Here is a 16,755-nt window from a genome sequence, read left to right as displayed (position 1 = left end):
TCCACTTTTAACTACCATGGCTCCATGCTGGGATTTGTAGTTTGTTGTGGCACCAGAGCTCTCTTACTGGGAAGGGTCTATACATTTAGGCTGTGTCCATATATTGTACTTTAAACGTATAATTTTGGTAGTTATATCACAAATATCGCCATTCCATTCCATGACATAGGGAGTGATGATGTATGAGTAATGTTAGTACAACCCCCAACAAACACAAAACTACAAATCCCAGAATTCCATAGCATGGAGCCATGGCAGTTAAAGTGGGGTCACATGGGATTATTCCTTCAGTGCGGATGCAACCTGAGTCCCACAGATAAAGGGTCCTTCCATCCGCAGTGGAGAAATAATCTGTTTTGACACCGCTTTAACTGCCATGGCTAAATGCTAGAGAATTCTGGGAATGGTAGTTTGTTGTGGGAAGTGGGAGTAGAGTTGAGTTGCAGTTGAGTGGGAGACGAAGGGGGAGTTTAAGAGAGCTGAAAGGTGTTGAAGAGAATTGAGTTAAGAGGACACTGAATGGGAGAAAAATTGTATTGGAGATCATAACTGTGAAATACTTGCAACTGTTATATGATTGTAACCATTGCACCTTTGACACCACACTTGTCCCTCCACATTTGTGGCTTCAACTTTGGCAGATTTGATTGTTCATGGATCGGATTAATATGGTCTCTCTAGGAATATCTCAGTCCTCCAGCTCAACTCTATGGTCAACTTTAACCAAAAGTTGCACTTGAGGACCGAGAGATTCCTAGAGAAGTGTTTTTTCAGGTAAAAACATAGGAGTTTATCACACGAAGGAGCTCAGGAGTTTATTGCGTCTGATAACCATTTGCTCACTTACTCGCCATTTTCACTTTATTTGTGGGATGCTTTAAACGTGCTTTAATCTCTCTTTAATGCCGAAATCAGCCCCGGTGTGATAAACTCCCTAGGAGTGTTTGTGTTCTTTGTGGTTCCCCCACTTCCACAGGGGTCCTGGGCCACTAACCCCAGCGAAGGGGGAAGGTATAGTCTCCCTCCTCAGCCAGCTACATTCTTGCCGTAAATGGTCTTCCATAAAGCCAAGGTTTATTTGGTGCAACAGGAGCCTCTCTTCCTGACTAAATTCTAAACCATATAAGCTCATTAAAAATGTTTAAAAAAACCCAACAACACCCAATACAAATTACCATTCCCTGAATGCCCTAGCCCTAAGCCAGGGCAGTTAAAGCGGGGTCAACCCGGATTATTTCTGCAGTGTGGGTGGAAGTCTTGCTTTTCCACTCTACAAGGCAGGCAGTTGCAACTGATCCCGCCTCCCAGGATTATCTCTCTCTTACAACATAAGGCAGGAGGCGACTAGAGCTCTCTCTCTCTCAGTCCTAGGCTTGCTCTAGAGAAGAGCCTGCTCCTCTGGGGATTTCAGTGTGGATTTCCCTTTCTCTTTGGAGTCCCTTCACTTCAGAGGCTGGCTCTCCCTCTTCTTCCTGGGTCCAAGGGCTGCCTCTTGGGATGGGAAGCTGAGAGGAAGCCAGCAAGGAAAGGCGGGAGCCTCAGCAGAGTCCTTGGAGGGCTGCTTCTCCTCTGCCTCTTCTTTTCTCCAAAGTGGTAAGTGCTGCTGGGGCAGAGAGAGAGGGAGAGGGAGGGAGGGAGGGAGCCGGCTGGCATGCTTTCAGTCTGGGACCTGAGTTCGAATCCTGGCTCCGCCATGGAAAACCCCTTTCTAGTGGGGGGGGGGGGGGGGGTTTGAGCCTTGGGCTGCATTTGGGTTTGAGACCGCTTTAACTGCCCAGGCTTAATGCGGGCCCCAGAGGGGAGAGCCAAGAGGGCATTTCTTCAAGTTTCTTCCCACTTATGGCCGCCCTGTCGAGGGGTTTTCTTGGCAAGGTGTCTTCAGAGGACTGCCCTTGCCTTCCCCTGAGGCTGAGAGAGTGTGACTTGCCCAAGGTCAGCCAGTGGGCTTCGTGGCTGAGCTGGGATTCGAACCCTGGCCTCCAGAGTCCTAACCCAGGCTGAGTCTCATGACTGGGAGGGAAGGAGGAGCTTTGGGGCGGTGGGAATGCTTTTGAGGATGGGCAGCAAGGGGACAGTCCCAGTCGATGGGAGGAAGGAGGCTCAGGCCTGGGAAAGTGCCTGCTCCCAACTTCTTCTTCCTTGGTCTCAAAAGATGCTGCAAGATCCCTTGACAGACTGATCGTCCAGAGTAACAAGTCGACTGTGTCTTTGAAGTTTAATTCCGTTTTAATGTTCACTTTTTGTGTGTCTTAAAATCACAGAATCATAGAGTTGGAAGAGACCCCCAAAGGTCATCCAGTCCAACCCCATTCTTCCATGCAGGAACTCTCAATCAATCACTGACAGATGGCCATCCAGCCTCTGTTTAAACACCTCCAAGGAAGGAGACGCCACCACACTCCGAGAGAGTGTGCTCCAGTGTCAAACAGCTTTGAATTGTATAATTCTTTCAAACTGGGGGCCACTTTGAATTCCAGTTTTGGGGAGAAAGCAAGATGAGGCTGAGGTTGTTGATGATGATGACTGACCTCCTGCTCCACTGACAGCCCTTGTCCCCCCCTGAAGATGTTTCACCTCTAGTTTGCTAGTTTTGACAGTCTTGTCATTTTAACTATATTTTAATTCGTTTTTACCCTGATTTGTTTTGTTCTTGTTTTAAGATAGGGAGGGGGGTTGGGCTAGGAGATTACTTAAATTTTGGATTTTATTTGTACTGTGTATTTTATTGACATTTCTCTGTTTTGTAAACCACCTCGATCCGTAGGGAGAGGCGGGATATAAATAAACATTATTATTATTATTATTATTATTATTATTATTATAGCAGCTTTTTTGAACTGTATATTCATTTTCTCTTGCAGAAGTGTTATTTAAAACAGGTGGGGGAGAAGGAGGAGGGATGTTCAGCTGTGATATCACTTTCTCTTGAGTCCTATGTTGGGAGAAAGGCGGGATATAAGAAAATAAAATAATAATAATAATAATAATAATAATACTAGTGCACAGATTTTCTGGACATGTGGCAAGCAAAAGAGCTATTTGCAAATCCTGTTTGCATTCTGTCTGGTGGGAATGTTACAACATTAGGCTACGTGGATTAAGCCCACAGGTGGGCAGCTCAGGTGACACTCCTGCACCAGTATGCTCCGAAGTTAGTTCCTCTTAATCTGTTTCAGCCTGAAAAGGACTAGTGGGAGAGTTGCCTAATGTCATCTTTAAGGTGCGCCCATTTATTTAACCACCAGATTTTTTGGGTTTCAGTCCACTTCCGCAGTTCCTTTGAGTTGTTGGCCCTGAACCCCGTTGGACTTTCTTCTTAGTAGGCACGCATAGAGCTGCACCTTCAACAACCTTCTTTCGAAGGAGCTGGATGTTCATTCCAGCACAATCCCCTTTCTGAGTCAAAATTGTTTTTTCATACCTCCCCGCAACAATCCTGAGAGGGAGGTTAAGCTTGTGAGAAAGTGACTGCTGTGGGACCATGCAGTGAGATTTAATAGCTGAATTACAGGCATGTAATTCTTGCTTATGATCGAGTTGCAACATGTGACCTGGCAACCTTTATCAGCTTAACTATTCGATTGTAAAATGAAAAGGACTTTGGACATGATCAGAGACTCTCCTTTGAATTATGTGCATTGAAAAGAGGCTTACTAGTGGAGTCCTGTTGAGCACACCAGCTCCGAAACTGCTTGTGATGCCGTGATTCAGAATGTGAACTGGATAGTCACTTTGCTTGGAGATCACTGGACAAACCACTTTTGCTTAGCTTCTCCACACCATCATCTATAAACAGTATGGAGTTGGTGGACATGTTCTGCATTGCAGAGTCATCGTTGCCATAAGTGTTGAGCTGGTTACCAAGAAGAACAGGGGCCTCCTATTACCTAGGCCTGGGCTGCCCTTGATTTCTTTTATAATCCCATCCCAAGCCCTGTTAGCACAGGCTTATTCTTGTGTCATGACAATAATATAGCCATAGCCACAGTTTCTTTATCCATGGATTCAACAATCCATGGCTTGAAACTATTCCAAAAATTACAAATTCCAACATTGATCTGGCCATTCTATATAAGGGACACCATTTAATTATGCCATTGTATTTAGTGGGACTTGAGTATCCATGGATTTTGGTATCCATGGGAGTTCCTGGAACCAAATCCTACCAAATACCAAGGGCCTACTATATCACTGTACCCAAGGCTGAGTGTTGAAACTCCAGCCATTTCCCTACTGATTTTAAAAATCAGGGCCTTTCTTGATTTCATTAATAGACGTACTGAGGAAGGTCCTCTCCACGTGGATTTATTGTGGATTCAGGTAAAACAGGGAGGGGGGAACCTTACCCTCAGTGCCAAATTTGGCCCTCTGGAGTTGTTTAACTGGCTGTGCCCCTTCTCCATGAAATCACTGTTTGGTGGCTTCTGTACAGGCTTTCTTTCCCATTCCAAAAGGTTGAAATACCCTTCAGAATGCAAGGAGAACTTTACAATAAAATATGCCAGAAAATTTTTGTGACATTATTTTGGCTTTGCTCACCATTAGAATGTGATCCCTACCCCCAAACATTTCTGAAATTGACTATAGCCCTTGAGGCTAAAAGAGGTTCCCTAAATTTGGGAGAAAAGTATATATATTATTTCCAGGTGAAATAGCTCTCTCAGTTGAGGTATTACTCTTTGGGAGATGGGAAAGCTGTTACAACAAATACTAATCGTACTGATACATCCTCTGTTAGGCCAGAAGATCAGCAGGCAGCTGATGGGAAGAAGAGAGAACATCATTATTTTGATCTGTTAGATTGTCCCCAAATAGTTCAGCTGAGGAGAGGAAGAATTCATGTCATCAAACATGAATGGGCTGGTTTCAACTGATCTTCCTGGGGAAGGGATTCAGTTTGTTGCCATATTTTTTTTAATGCCAGGATTGGGGATCCTGTTATCCTTCAGCTGGTGCTAAACATACAGCCAGCAAAGCCAGTGGCGAAGGATGATAGGAGTTACTGTCCAACATCAAGGAAATTCATCTGTCCCTTTGGGAAACTGTTCTAATGTTATGAACATTTCTGTTATTCTCAGCCTCAGGTGTTCATTTTTAACCCCCATCCAGGAATGCAATGCAATGAAATGTCTTTACCGCAGTGCAATGAAATGTCGATATTTTCTTTTTACTTTGCTTGACTTCACTTGTTTCCTTTATAGATCTGGTATTGAGAAGTTTTCTAAGCTGATCAAAACTGTGCTCGCCTGGTGCTGGTTGTTAGGTAGTCAAAATGGCACCATCCACAATCAGAAGACTGATATTAGCAACCTTGGGAGAAGCCTAAAATTTCAAAAGTACCAAAATCAAGCAAACAAACAAACAAAACCCCCAACAAAACATTGAGGGAGAAAAACATAAATGGGCTAAGATCCTGAAAAATAGCCCCCCAACAGGGCAGAGTATGTTTAGTTGACATAGAATGCTACCTTCTTGTGTGAGTTTTTTTTTTTAAAAGGTGTGTTTGAGGGGGGAGAATGACATGGATTATAATGGAAAAGGGCATGGCAAGGGTTGATTGGAAGCTTGAACTAGGGCCCTCCACATTGCACCATTTTATTTAAGTCTGACTTGATCTTTTAGAGTTGTTTTTGCAACCAATAAATATGTGTTCTTCTATCAGTAATATGTGACTTACAAAATAAGGAACTCCAGTTTAAGCAGCAGTCTTGAGCTGATCTTTTCTATCTTGGTGATTTAGAGAATGTATTATTTAAATCTCCCAGATGGAAAATGAGTCCACCCTGATGTGCCCACGCAGGGAGAAAAGCATGGTCCTTCACACAGGCCTTCCTGCACAGAGGAAAATGTTTGCTCAGACACTCCTTTCAAAAAGCAACTTTGAAGGAAAAGAAAAGTTGTTTGCTCAGCAAAGTGCAAATCATAATGAGCTTTTTCCCTTGTCAAAATGGTAATGAGATCATCACTTGATCTCTTATTCATCTGAAATTCACATTTATGTCATTTTGGATCAGCAGAGGAAGAGGAAGTACAGACTTTCCTGTGCTTTGTTTTAAACACAGCAATAAAATAATGCAATAGATGTTTGAACAAGTCTGTTGTGGATATGGCATCACTTTATGGACCCTCCTAGCATAGTCATCCAGAACTTGGTTCCTTCCAGATGAGTTGGACCATAATTCCCACTGTCACCAATGTTTGGTTGATAATTGGAATTGTATTCCAACAGCAGAGTATAGGAGTTTGAGCATTAGTGTTTAACTCTGGAGACCAGAGTTTCAATCCTTGCCCAGCCATGGAAACCCACTACAGTATGTGATTTTGGACAAGTCACACTCTCTCAGCCTCAGAAGAAGGCAAAAACAAGCCCTCTGAAGAAATCATGCCAAGAAAACCTATGATAGGTTGTCATAAGTTGGGAATTACTTTAAAGCACACAACAACAATAAAGTTGTTTTCCAAAACACCTGAAACACATCAGTGAGGGGAAGGCTTGTTGTTGTTCTTGTGTGTATTTAAGTCCTTCTAATTTATGGTAACCGTAAGGTGAACCTACCATTGGGTTTTCTCAATAAGATTTATTCAGAGGGGATTTGCCTTTGCCTTTGCTTTCTCTGAGGCTGAGAGAGCAGGACTTGCCCAAGATCACCCGATAGGTTTCTGTGGCTGAGAAAGGATTCAAACCCTGGTCTCCTAGTGTCCTTATCCAACATTCAAACCATGACACCATGCTGGCTCATTGGGAAGGCTATCATAGGATATAATAAAACTCTGTTTCCTTCAGTCTTTTCTCCACTTGACATACCTGGTCATTACAGGGAATAACAAACATAGAGGGAGGAGTGCAAGTCAGAGATGTGAGAAAGTGTATACACATTTTAGTTTCCTTATTGGCACACTGCCTGTGTGAACACAGAGGGACTAAACAGGGCTATGAAGGATACCTTGCACCTGTGCCTGGAGTGGGTTAGGTCAGAAATAGATTTTATTGTGGCTATTCAGTATTGTTTTCTCCAGAGCAATGTGATCATTGGACTATATTCTTTCATTGCTGTCTACTATGGTGACCTGAAATGTATCTCTCCATGTCAGCTTAATGACTAGCTTCACATGGCAGCTAAGTTTGATGATCTCTTCTTTTTTACTGCTACATAACAAGAAAGCAATGTTGAGTGAAGCAGCATCATTTGACATGGAAATACAATAGTTATGAAAAATCATGCATCTTTTACATTCCAGTCTGGGCAACTAAAACACTGCTATTCCCCCCCCCCCCCTCCACCACTTTCTTGGCAATCCAAGTACAACTCCATCCTTTCTTCCTATCTGAATCCCTTTCCCCACCCCTTGAGCATAATACGGTCATTCTTCCACATTTGTGGGTGAAGCATTTGCAGATTTGATTACAGTATTTGAGGATTACTGTATTTGCTGTTCCCCCTGCTGCTGCCCTATACATGACTGAACAAATGTATCCTCTTTAGGTCCTCCAGTGCAATACTGTGGTCAACTTCTAACAGAGCCTGACCATAGAATCACACTGGAGGATCTAGAAATGCCTAGAGAAATCTCCTATTAGGTTTTGTTTAAAAATAGTATCATATATTTGCTTTTTTCTCTTCTTGTCCCCCTAAGCCCCACAAAAGTTGAAGGCTGACTATACTTAACACATCATATTTACCCAAGGTGTTCATATAAATGTAAAAGAACTAGTTCCTTTCTTTGCTATGCCATAGGAAATAATGACATCTGTATTTAAACTTTAATATTGTGTATTGATTTTCCCCCTTTAAATCATCATAAATCCTTGATTTTGGCATTTTACAGGACATATATGAAACCATACTTTGTGCTTCTTTGTAGTGTACAATACTTCTATGTTTAATACTTTCCTAATAAGCATAATATGGAAAGCCCATGAATTCCAAAAATAGGAACTTAATAATAATTTGTTCAAAATCTGTTGCAATTTATGCAATATCCTGAGAGTCTGGAGGGAGGACAGGATTGGATGTATGTGTGTTCTGCTCTGTACAGATGCCATGTGGATCAGACTTTAATTAACTTCAGATTTTTATTGCAATTTCTAGTATTCCTTTTGAAATCTGTCAGTCACCGGAAACTCTCTAACCAAAAATGGGATTGCAGTGCATACAAGTTCTTTAAAATTCATTTTAAAAATGTTTTCCCAGTCTCCAACTCCCACCAAAATCCAGTGTAAAAAATGGTTTTGTGTTGTAACTAACTAACTAAATGAAATTCTGTTTTTTTTAAAGGGGGTGGAGGTGGAATATGGTTTGAGAAATTTCACATCAATTTAATCTTATTAAAGGAGGGACAAGCATTAAATCTTCACAAATTGGTTGTAACTTACACCATTCCTGGGGAGGTGGAATGCCAGCAGTTAAATGAAGGGAAAAGTTCAATGCCCTCAGAACTGCTGGCATTCCACCTCCCCAGGAATGGTGTAAGTTACAACCAATTGTGCTGTTGTTTGTCCTGAAATATAATAAACACATAAAGAAGTTTTATTTAGATAAAATGTCTATAGCTATGCTGGTTTTACAGAACTGGTGATAAAATTGTCAGGCAAAAGACAGCTTCTGAGGGCATTGAACTTTTCCCTTCATTTAACTGCTGGCATTCCACCTCCCCAGGTATGGTGTAAGTTACAACCAATTGGAAAGGTTACTTTTGGGACTTTCTGTTGTGTGCCTTAAAGTTGTTTCTGGCTTATGACAACCCTAAAGTGAATTTGTCACTGTTTTTCTTGGCATGCTTTGTCCAGAGGGGGTTTGCCATTGCCTTCCTCAGAGGCTGAGATAATGTGACTTGCCCAAGGTAGTCCGTGGAGAAGCAGGGATTCAAAACCCAGGTTTTAGCAGTTGTGACAATATCACACCACACTGTTGTAGCACTATTATTCTATTTTAATTGCTATGGCTACCTCCTCTGAAATCCTGGGATTTGCAGTTTAGGGAGGGGCATTCAGAATTCTCAGCCAGAGAGCTCTGAGACCTCATTAAACTACAGTACATACCTCAGAATTTCCCAGGAGGCAGCCTAACAATCATCTGTCTTTCCATGTTTCTGTCTATGAGCTTTTCCTAGGTATATTAAATTATTGTTTTGGAAATAATCCCTGTCTGTTTTGCTAATTTTGTTTTTCTTAGCGTTGTGCATTCAGATTTCAGAAGATAGCATGATGCTGTGTGATAGCATAATAGAACAAGTTAACAAAATAAGCTGCATTGAAGTTATAACTCAAAATGTGAGCATAATGTTTTTTCGCTTTCCCTGACTGTAGCAGTGCATCAGTTTAATGACTCCATGTTGAAGACTTAGAGGTTGTCAACACTATGATGACACTATTGTCACTCACTTTGAGTTGGAGGCAATCCAGGGACATGATGTTTTGACCAATTTGCAGCAGGTGTGGGACTTTTTGGTGCCTGGTGGCTTTAATCTGTAGAAAAAAGAATCTCAGTTTTCTCTGGAATTTCCTGGAAAATTCAGATGAGTGGATGTGTGACTGACTAATTTGCATTGGGGTGGCGGGAGAAACCTGTGATGGTTGGACAGACAGAGTCTGACAGTCCCATGATTGTTCCCACCAGGACAATTCTCATATGATGAGAAGTTAAGAGTGGCTCATTCTCCATTTTTGAATGCTGAATTGGTGCGCATAATTGGATGCCAAGCAGTATATCTGACCAGTAGATATTTATACCAGTATCTGTGCACCTCCATTTAACTGCTTGGTTTAGCTTTAGCAATGGTCAGTCCTCCCATGCTAAAAAAGAAGAAGAAGAAGACAGAGAAGTGTCCTGGTCCAGAGAGGGAATATATATTTTCACATGTTTGACAGATGGGGAAAAAATTAACAAAGCAGAGTGATCATGGATGTGTGGCCAAAAATGATTCAGGGAAACTAGCTTGTGGGCCACCATTTTACAATGAGGCAACCTCAGAATGCGGGAACATGTGGTGTGGTTGTTAAGTCGAATTTGCTGCGATTTGCCTCAGTGTCCATAGTAATAGTATAGCGAAGACCAGGGTTGCTACAAATATGGACACCCCCCCCTGATTTTATGGTAAATGTAGACTTGCCTTTAAACTTTTTATTTTACTAGTTTGGTGCACCAACCTTCTGACCAGAGCTGGCAGGGTATATTTATCCATATTGCGTATCTCCTTAATATTTGAAATGCCTACCAGAAAAAACATATTCAAAGCTACAGATAAATAAAATGAGTGCCAGCAACTCCACCTGTCTTCCCCCCCTTGACCTTTAATTTGAAATGTCATGGCTCTTGAGGCGACTTTGTAAATATTGAGTTTTTAAATGGACAGCAAGTAAAAAGTACAATGCATTACCTTTTTGACTTCCACTTTTCTGGAAGTGTTTACATCAGGGTGTGTGCATTGTCTCCTGGTGATAATACCCTTCAGAGATTTGAATTCTGAGAGCAGTGCCTCTTATAAGAACATTCTGCCTTATCATAGCTAAGTATCATTTGCCAATTTCCATTTTTGTGGATGGGTGAATCAAGAAAAGGGTATAAGACCAACTCTTAGAGTGATTCTTGCTTCCTCTGTTATGACATGTAGCCTTCTGATCGTGGCCCTTTGTTTACAATCCATCAGACAGGTTACAATCCATGTGACAGCAGTTGTAGCCAAGCTGATTAGAACTGGATTTGGAGAATGGCTTTTACAAGGAACTGAATTAGACTTAACTGAAGTAAAGTACTGTTTATCTCCCACTTCCCTATCTCCTACCAATGTGTTACACTCAGGGATATGTGTCAGATTTATCTGGGTGAATTTATTTTGTTATCTTGTGTGGTTTTGAAATCTCAGATATTTGGAAGGGTTTTTTTTTTTTGTTTGCTTCTTTCACATTATTTGAGGAAAGGAATTTGCTTTACAATTACCAATGTTTCTCTTTTATCCTTTTTTGTTGTTGTTGCACAATACTCTTTTCCCATTTCCTCTAATAATTCTGTGAATTAGAAAGTTGAAGGTAGTGGTGCTTTTGTGTCGTCTCCCCCCCATCAAGTGTCATTTAAACTTTTTCTAGGTGCCATGCTGGATTAGGCAAATAAAAGTACATTTCAATTTGTTAAATTGTATAGGTGCCTTTAACAACACACAGTAATATCCAGGATATGGCTAATGCATGGCTAAAACTCCTAATGCGCATTTGATCCAGGTCAACCATATTTGGAGTAAATGGTGGGAGGAATGGATTAGCTGGGGGCCATTTCTTCTGTACACAGTGTAGCACTATGATTTCATATTAACTGTCATGGGTGTGTCCTATGAAATCTTGGGATTTGTAGTTTGCTGAGGCACATGAGCTCTTCCTGAGAATTCTAAATACTCCTCTCTAAGCTGACAGTGTGATTTAAGACTAATAGGAATTGGAATCCAACAAGATTATGAGGTTCATAGGCTGCCCATCTCTCATTAAAATCCTGGTGTGTGTGTTTGGGTCTTTAAATCTCCTGTTGAGTTAATGTATATATATTTTAAATATTTTCATGCTGTGTTTGGTTGACTCCATAGATAAACAATCTGTGGATACAGAGGCTGATTGTATCCCTTGTCTCAAAAGCAAGGTATAATGGACCTAGGAAAGTACCAATCATTTTGAATACTAACTTCAGGAAATGATCTCAAAATAGTCCTTTCTTGCCTCCTTGTGTTCTCAATAAAAATTCATTTAGTATAATTTTTAAATGCCCGAGTCATCTTTGGATTCCATAAAATAAATTAAATTCATTTGCATTTAAACTCTGCACTTGGAGTCTGTTTCCTAACACTCCTCAGGACTCTTTCACATGGGAGAGTGTCCCTCAATCCCGAATGAAGGAGACAGTGAGGTCAATTTGTGAAATATCGTGGTTAGGTATCATACGGAAAAACTAACACAGCAGCGAATCTGAAGTCAGTCCTGCGCTAGTTTGTAGGAGAGCATCACATCAATTACATTGCGCTCATGCCATAGGCGGGCACCCCATACGTGGTTTCCTGCTTATGCAGAAGCCGCACGATGGGAGAATGAATGGCGCATACGCAAGTGGCACATACTCTGCTGCACCGCGAGCATGAGCCCCATTCAATTGAATGGGACTTCAGCTTATGCTTTTTTTGGCTTACCCGGGTGTGTGTGTGTGTCCGGAACGGATCCTCTGCGTAAGCCAAGGGTCCACTGTACTACTCCATGCTTTCCAGACTATGAATTAACCATCCTCCGCATGCGCAGACAGTGCAGGGGTGTGTCCTGACCTCTGTACACTTCCAGGTGAACCCCCCCCCCCCAGCTTCCTTCCTGTCCATTATTTTGTGTTGTTGTTCATTTCGCGTTATTTCATCCATTCACATTTCCCATTTGCCAACATGCAGGTTTTGTCCGATCTCAAAACTATCCTTTTCTCTCTTTTTACCTGTATGCTCACACACACACACACACACACACACACACACACAACCAATAAAGTAACAAAGTAACAAAAATAAAAAGCAGGCATGCAAACTGTACAACCACAGCAATGGAAATACATATTAGCACATTACTGTCACAATTTCAGTCCTCCACTGTTTGAATACCTGTGGATGTATATATGTATACTTGTATACATGTACAGTATATGTATAAATATATATCTGTATACATGCATATGCATTTGCCTGTATATATGTATGCATGTATACATATACATATATGTATGTATATATATAGATATGTATACTTACATAGACATATATATATATGTGCATATATACATGTATACCTATATACATGTATTTATTTATATATACATATATATGTATAAACACACACACACATATGTATATATGTCAGATGAATATACATATATATGTGTGTGTGTGTATATATATATATACCCACATACATATATGTGTGTATATTCATCTATGAACATGCATATATATACACATATGTGCACGTATACATATATATGTGCATATGTATATACGCATATACGTATATACATGTATATACAAACTCCCAGATACAGAAAGTAATAACAAACTACAGGCTTGCAAGCAGAGCAACCACAGTTATGGAATTAAATATTTGCACATGACTGGGACAAGAGGTTGTCTAGGGAGACCAAGTGGGAGAAATTCCCCCCCCCATGCCCAGTTAGAGGTGGACAGCAAGGGCAAGAGGAATGCGCAGGTTCATCCTTGCCCATTACCCCTTGCTGTTTCCCCTTTCGAAACAGCTCCTGTTCCTCATGGGAGCCGGAAAGGTCCCTAGGTGACCTGGAAGCCAAGCCGCTGAAGAGGATCATGGGAACTGAAGTTTTAAATGACGGGGGTTATCCCAGGGCAGAAGTGAAAATGTATTCCATACCAAAGCTAATTCGAACTAACTTCAAATTCGCATGTGAAAAAGGACTTGTAACGTCAATGTTTTCCAAATTTATGTGATCCTGGAATGGCCCTTGGATGCGTCTGTATCGGCCCCACATTGCCTGAAATCTCGTATGATCGTCTTTTGCTTAATAGCGCAAAACTGATGGATAACACCGAATTGGTGCTACTTTAACCTTCTAATTTAACTCTGTGTGAAAGAGTAGAACTGAGAATTTGTCCTGGAGGCTTGCAACTGAACTGAGGGTAACCTGTTTTTCTAGTGAAGTGAAAGTCAAAAAGGGAGCCAAGTTTCCTTTCTCACACTTAGACAAGAAAGAATAATATCCTTTAATGGCTGTTTACTAAAGTTTAACAAATGAACCAAGAGCAACTGTTTCATGCTCTTGTTTCTCTCTGCTTTTCCTTGTTGGCTAAAGTGCTTTCCATTGTTCAGGACTATAAAATTAAAATTATGGGGTCATTAAATTTAGAGTTTGGGAATTTGGAGGACTCAAAATCTTTATATGAGCTGTAAACTTGTCAGCAGCATTCATTACTTGGCTGCACTTGTGAGATCTGTATTTGCTTCATGGGATAGGAAAATCTGAGAAAAATTAGACTGCACATTCATTATCCTAGGGTATAACCAGATAAATATACTAATCCTAGCAGGATGCATCTACACTGTATAAATAATACAGTTTGACACCCCCTTAAGTGCTGTAGCTCCATTCTAAGGAATCCTGGAATTTGTAGTTTTACAAAGTCTTTAGCTTTCTCTGCCAAAAAGTGCTGGTGCTTCACAAAGCTACAAATCCCAGGATTCCATAGGATCAAACCATGGCAGTTAGTGTCAAACTGCATTACGTCTAGAGTGTAGATTTATCCTAAGTCAGAAGGTATCATGCATCTTGCATCTTTTCCTGGTGAACAGGTTTTCATTTCATTTCATTTTTGTGATCGGAACAAAGGTTAAAGGCATAGTGGGAAAACTTGAGAAGGTTACAAATGAAAGACAACACCTTCTGCACTCTTTAAAATTCCATCAATATAGCAGGGCAATTGCACAAGCAAAGCTTTGTATGTCTTGTTGTTGTTGCTGCTTTAAAATAGGAAATGTTTCTTTTGTTTTCTGATTTGTTATTCTCAGTTTTTCCTTTACTTATTAAAGCAGGTTAGAAGTAGAGGATAGAAAAATACATTTTTTTAAAAAAATGCCTTTCTTCTGCATATGTTCATATCCCTTTTCCTTCAAAATAAAAACTGCTAGTAGAGACTATTGCGCGTTACGGACTGCCCAAAACGGGCAGTCTCGCGCTGCTGCTGGTTGCTGCGTCCGGGAACCACAGCAGCCAAACCGCGTGGTTCCTGGGCGCAGCAAAAAAGAAGTGCCAAAATGGTGCTTCTTTCTATGCCCCGGAAGTGGTGCCACAAGGCGCAAGGCATGCACTCGCGGTGTCACTTCTACCGCGTGACGTCTGGAAACTATGCGTCCGCGACATCAAAATGACGGTGCCCATCTGTATAGGGTGCCGCCATTTTGATACACTCATTATGTGCGAGGGGCAAGGTCCGTCAGGAAGCGCCGCCCCTTGTGTGTAACGACGGCGCCTCATGGGACCGTCTGTAACGCACCTAAATGTAATCTAGAGAGTCCTTTTGAAGACCAGTCTTTGGTCCTCAAGATATTTAGGCTTTAGATCCCAGAATTCTTGAATATTGGCCAAGCTGACTGGGTCTTCTGGAGCTGGAATCCAAAACATCTGGAGACAGGCCAAAGTCTGGGAATCACTGCTTTAGGTCATGGTTGAGAATCATGTTGCATGGTGTAACATTAAGGTCTTGGGGGAGCTGAAATGGCGTTCAAGGCCCCAGTGTGTATCCACCTCTGTTTTAGGGCAATTGTGGCCTTCCAGATGTTTTTGGACTGTGATTCCATAATCTCTGGTTGTTGGCTAGATTGAAATGACTTGCAGGCCGGCAACATCTGGAGAACTACAATTGCATATCCCTATTTTAGGTGCTCAAATGCTGCCAAAAAGAAAAATAATAATGTTTGCACATAAATAGAAATCAGGGGCTCACTTCTAGGTAAAAATGTAACATTTATGAAGCTATCTTATGATTGGCCCAGCATTTTTAGCTTTGACTGGCAGGTTTGTTTGCCAGAGTTCTAGCCCGATTCCAGTGGCATCCTCAGGCTTAGTGACACTTGGTGCAGGTATGGTGGTTGTTCTTGAGGGGCAGTAGTGGCTTGCCCCCTCTGTCTCACTGCCTTGCTCACCTACCACCCTCACTGCCACCTTGGCTCCATCCCTGGGGAGGGAGCAGGCTGGCAGTGAAGCCTCTATGGGTGCACTTGCCCCTCTGCTGTAGCAGGAGGAAGGCCCACTGAGTGTCACATATTAACAGAAAGTTTTTTTTTAAGTAGACTGTGTCCATTTCATACTGAGATTTCCTTTGACATTTGCACACCAGAATTTGTTTTTCTAGTGGTAACCCACAGCCAGGAAACAGTAACATTAATTTTAGAAAATATGACAAAACACATTTGCACCAGTTGATTCCCATTCTAAAATCTGAGACAAAGAGATATACATTTGATAACAGGATTCAAAATTAATACATCTGTTTCTCAAGTCTAAGTAATTTTTCTAAGCTCTTGTTTGGCCTATCAACCTTGTCGTTCCTGAAGATAGATAAACTGTATCACCAATTTTCTTTATTGACTTTAATGACAGGAGTTTAATTTTATACAAAACATATCACAATAGAATCTATAGTTCTGAACATGTGGGTCCCATTGGGAGAAATGGCCAGTTCCTTCCTCTGAAATCTAACCTACAGCACCTAGTATTCATTGGCAGTCTCCCATACAAGTACTAACCAGGGTTGAACTTGCTTAGCCACCAAGATCAGATGGTTCCTTCAGGCTCTTGTGAGCTGACATTAAGCATTTGTCAAAAATAAAACCCAATGTGTGAAGGATTTCCATTTCCTCCCTCTTCTTTTCCCTGCTTATTGTGTTAAGCATTTGCCCTTTGGAGACAGCCAGAACAACCCCTATTGTTTTGAATAATATAATACATAAGGCATAATGGAGTCTTTTCTCTCTATTTGGAAGACTTTTTCTTTATGAGATTAGGCCTTTTAGCCAGATGGTTTTGTTCTCTGAGAAGAGCAAATATAAAAAATTCAGCAGCACTGGTATTCTTACTCTTTGCTCTTAACTTTAAATGGCTTTTCAGGAGTAGGAGAAAGCTCATGCTAATGAAGTCTCCAGAGGAGATGGGAGTTCTCTGCTAATCTGCTATTAGGATTTATTTAAAGCTGCCTGAAAAATGGATTGTGTCTTATTAGTGA

General features: G+C 41.2%; 1 protein-coding gene across 2 annotated transcripts in view; it reads left to right on the top strand.

Annotated features, from left to right (window-relative positions):
* Positions 1-1,330: 1,330 nt before the first annotated feature.
* PKIB (cAMP-dependent protein kinase inhibitor beta) overlaps positions 1,331-16,755 on the top strand; it is a 71,392-nt gene continuing 55,967 nt past the window's right edge. Inside the window, exon 1 of one of the 2 annotated variants that reach the window (XM_042446158.1) lies at positions 1,331-1,593. The gene's annotated coding sequence lies outside the window, so the exon portion shown is untranslated. The remainder of the gene's footprint in view (positions 1,594-16,755) is intronic. The other variant, XM_042446157.1, reaches the window with a different exon arrangement.

This window comes from Sceloporus undulatus, chromosome 1 (genome assembly GCF_019175285.1).
Source record: "Sceloporus undulatus isolate JIND9_A2432 ecotype Alabama chromosome 1, SceUnd_v1.1, whole genome shotgun sequence".
Lineage (NCBI taxonomy): Eukaryota > Metazoa > Chordata > Lepidosauria > Squamata > Phrynosomatidae > Sceloporus > Sceloporus undulatus.
Note: the sequence above shows the minus strand (reverse complement) of the source record. Positions and strands in the feature narration are given on the sequence as shown.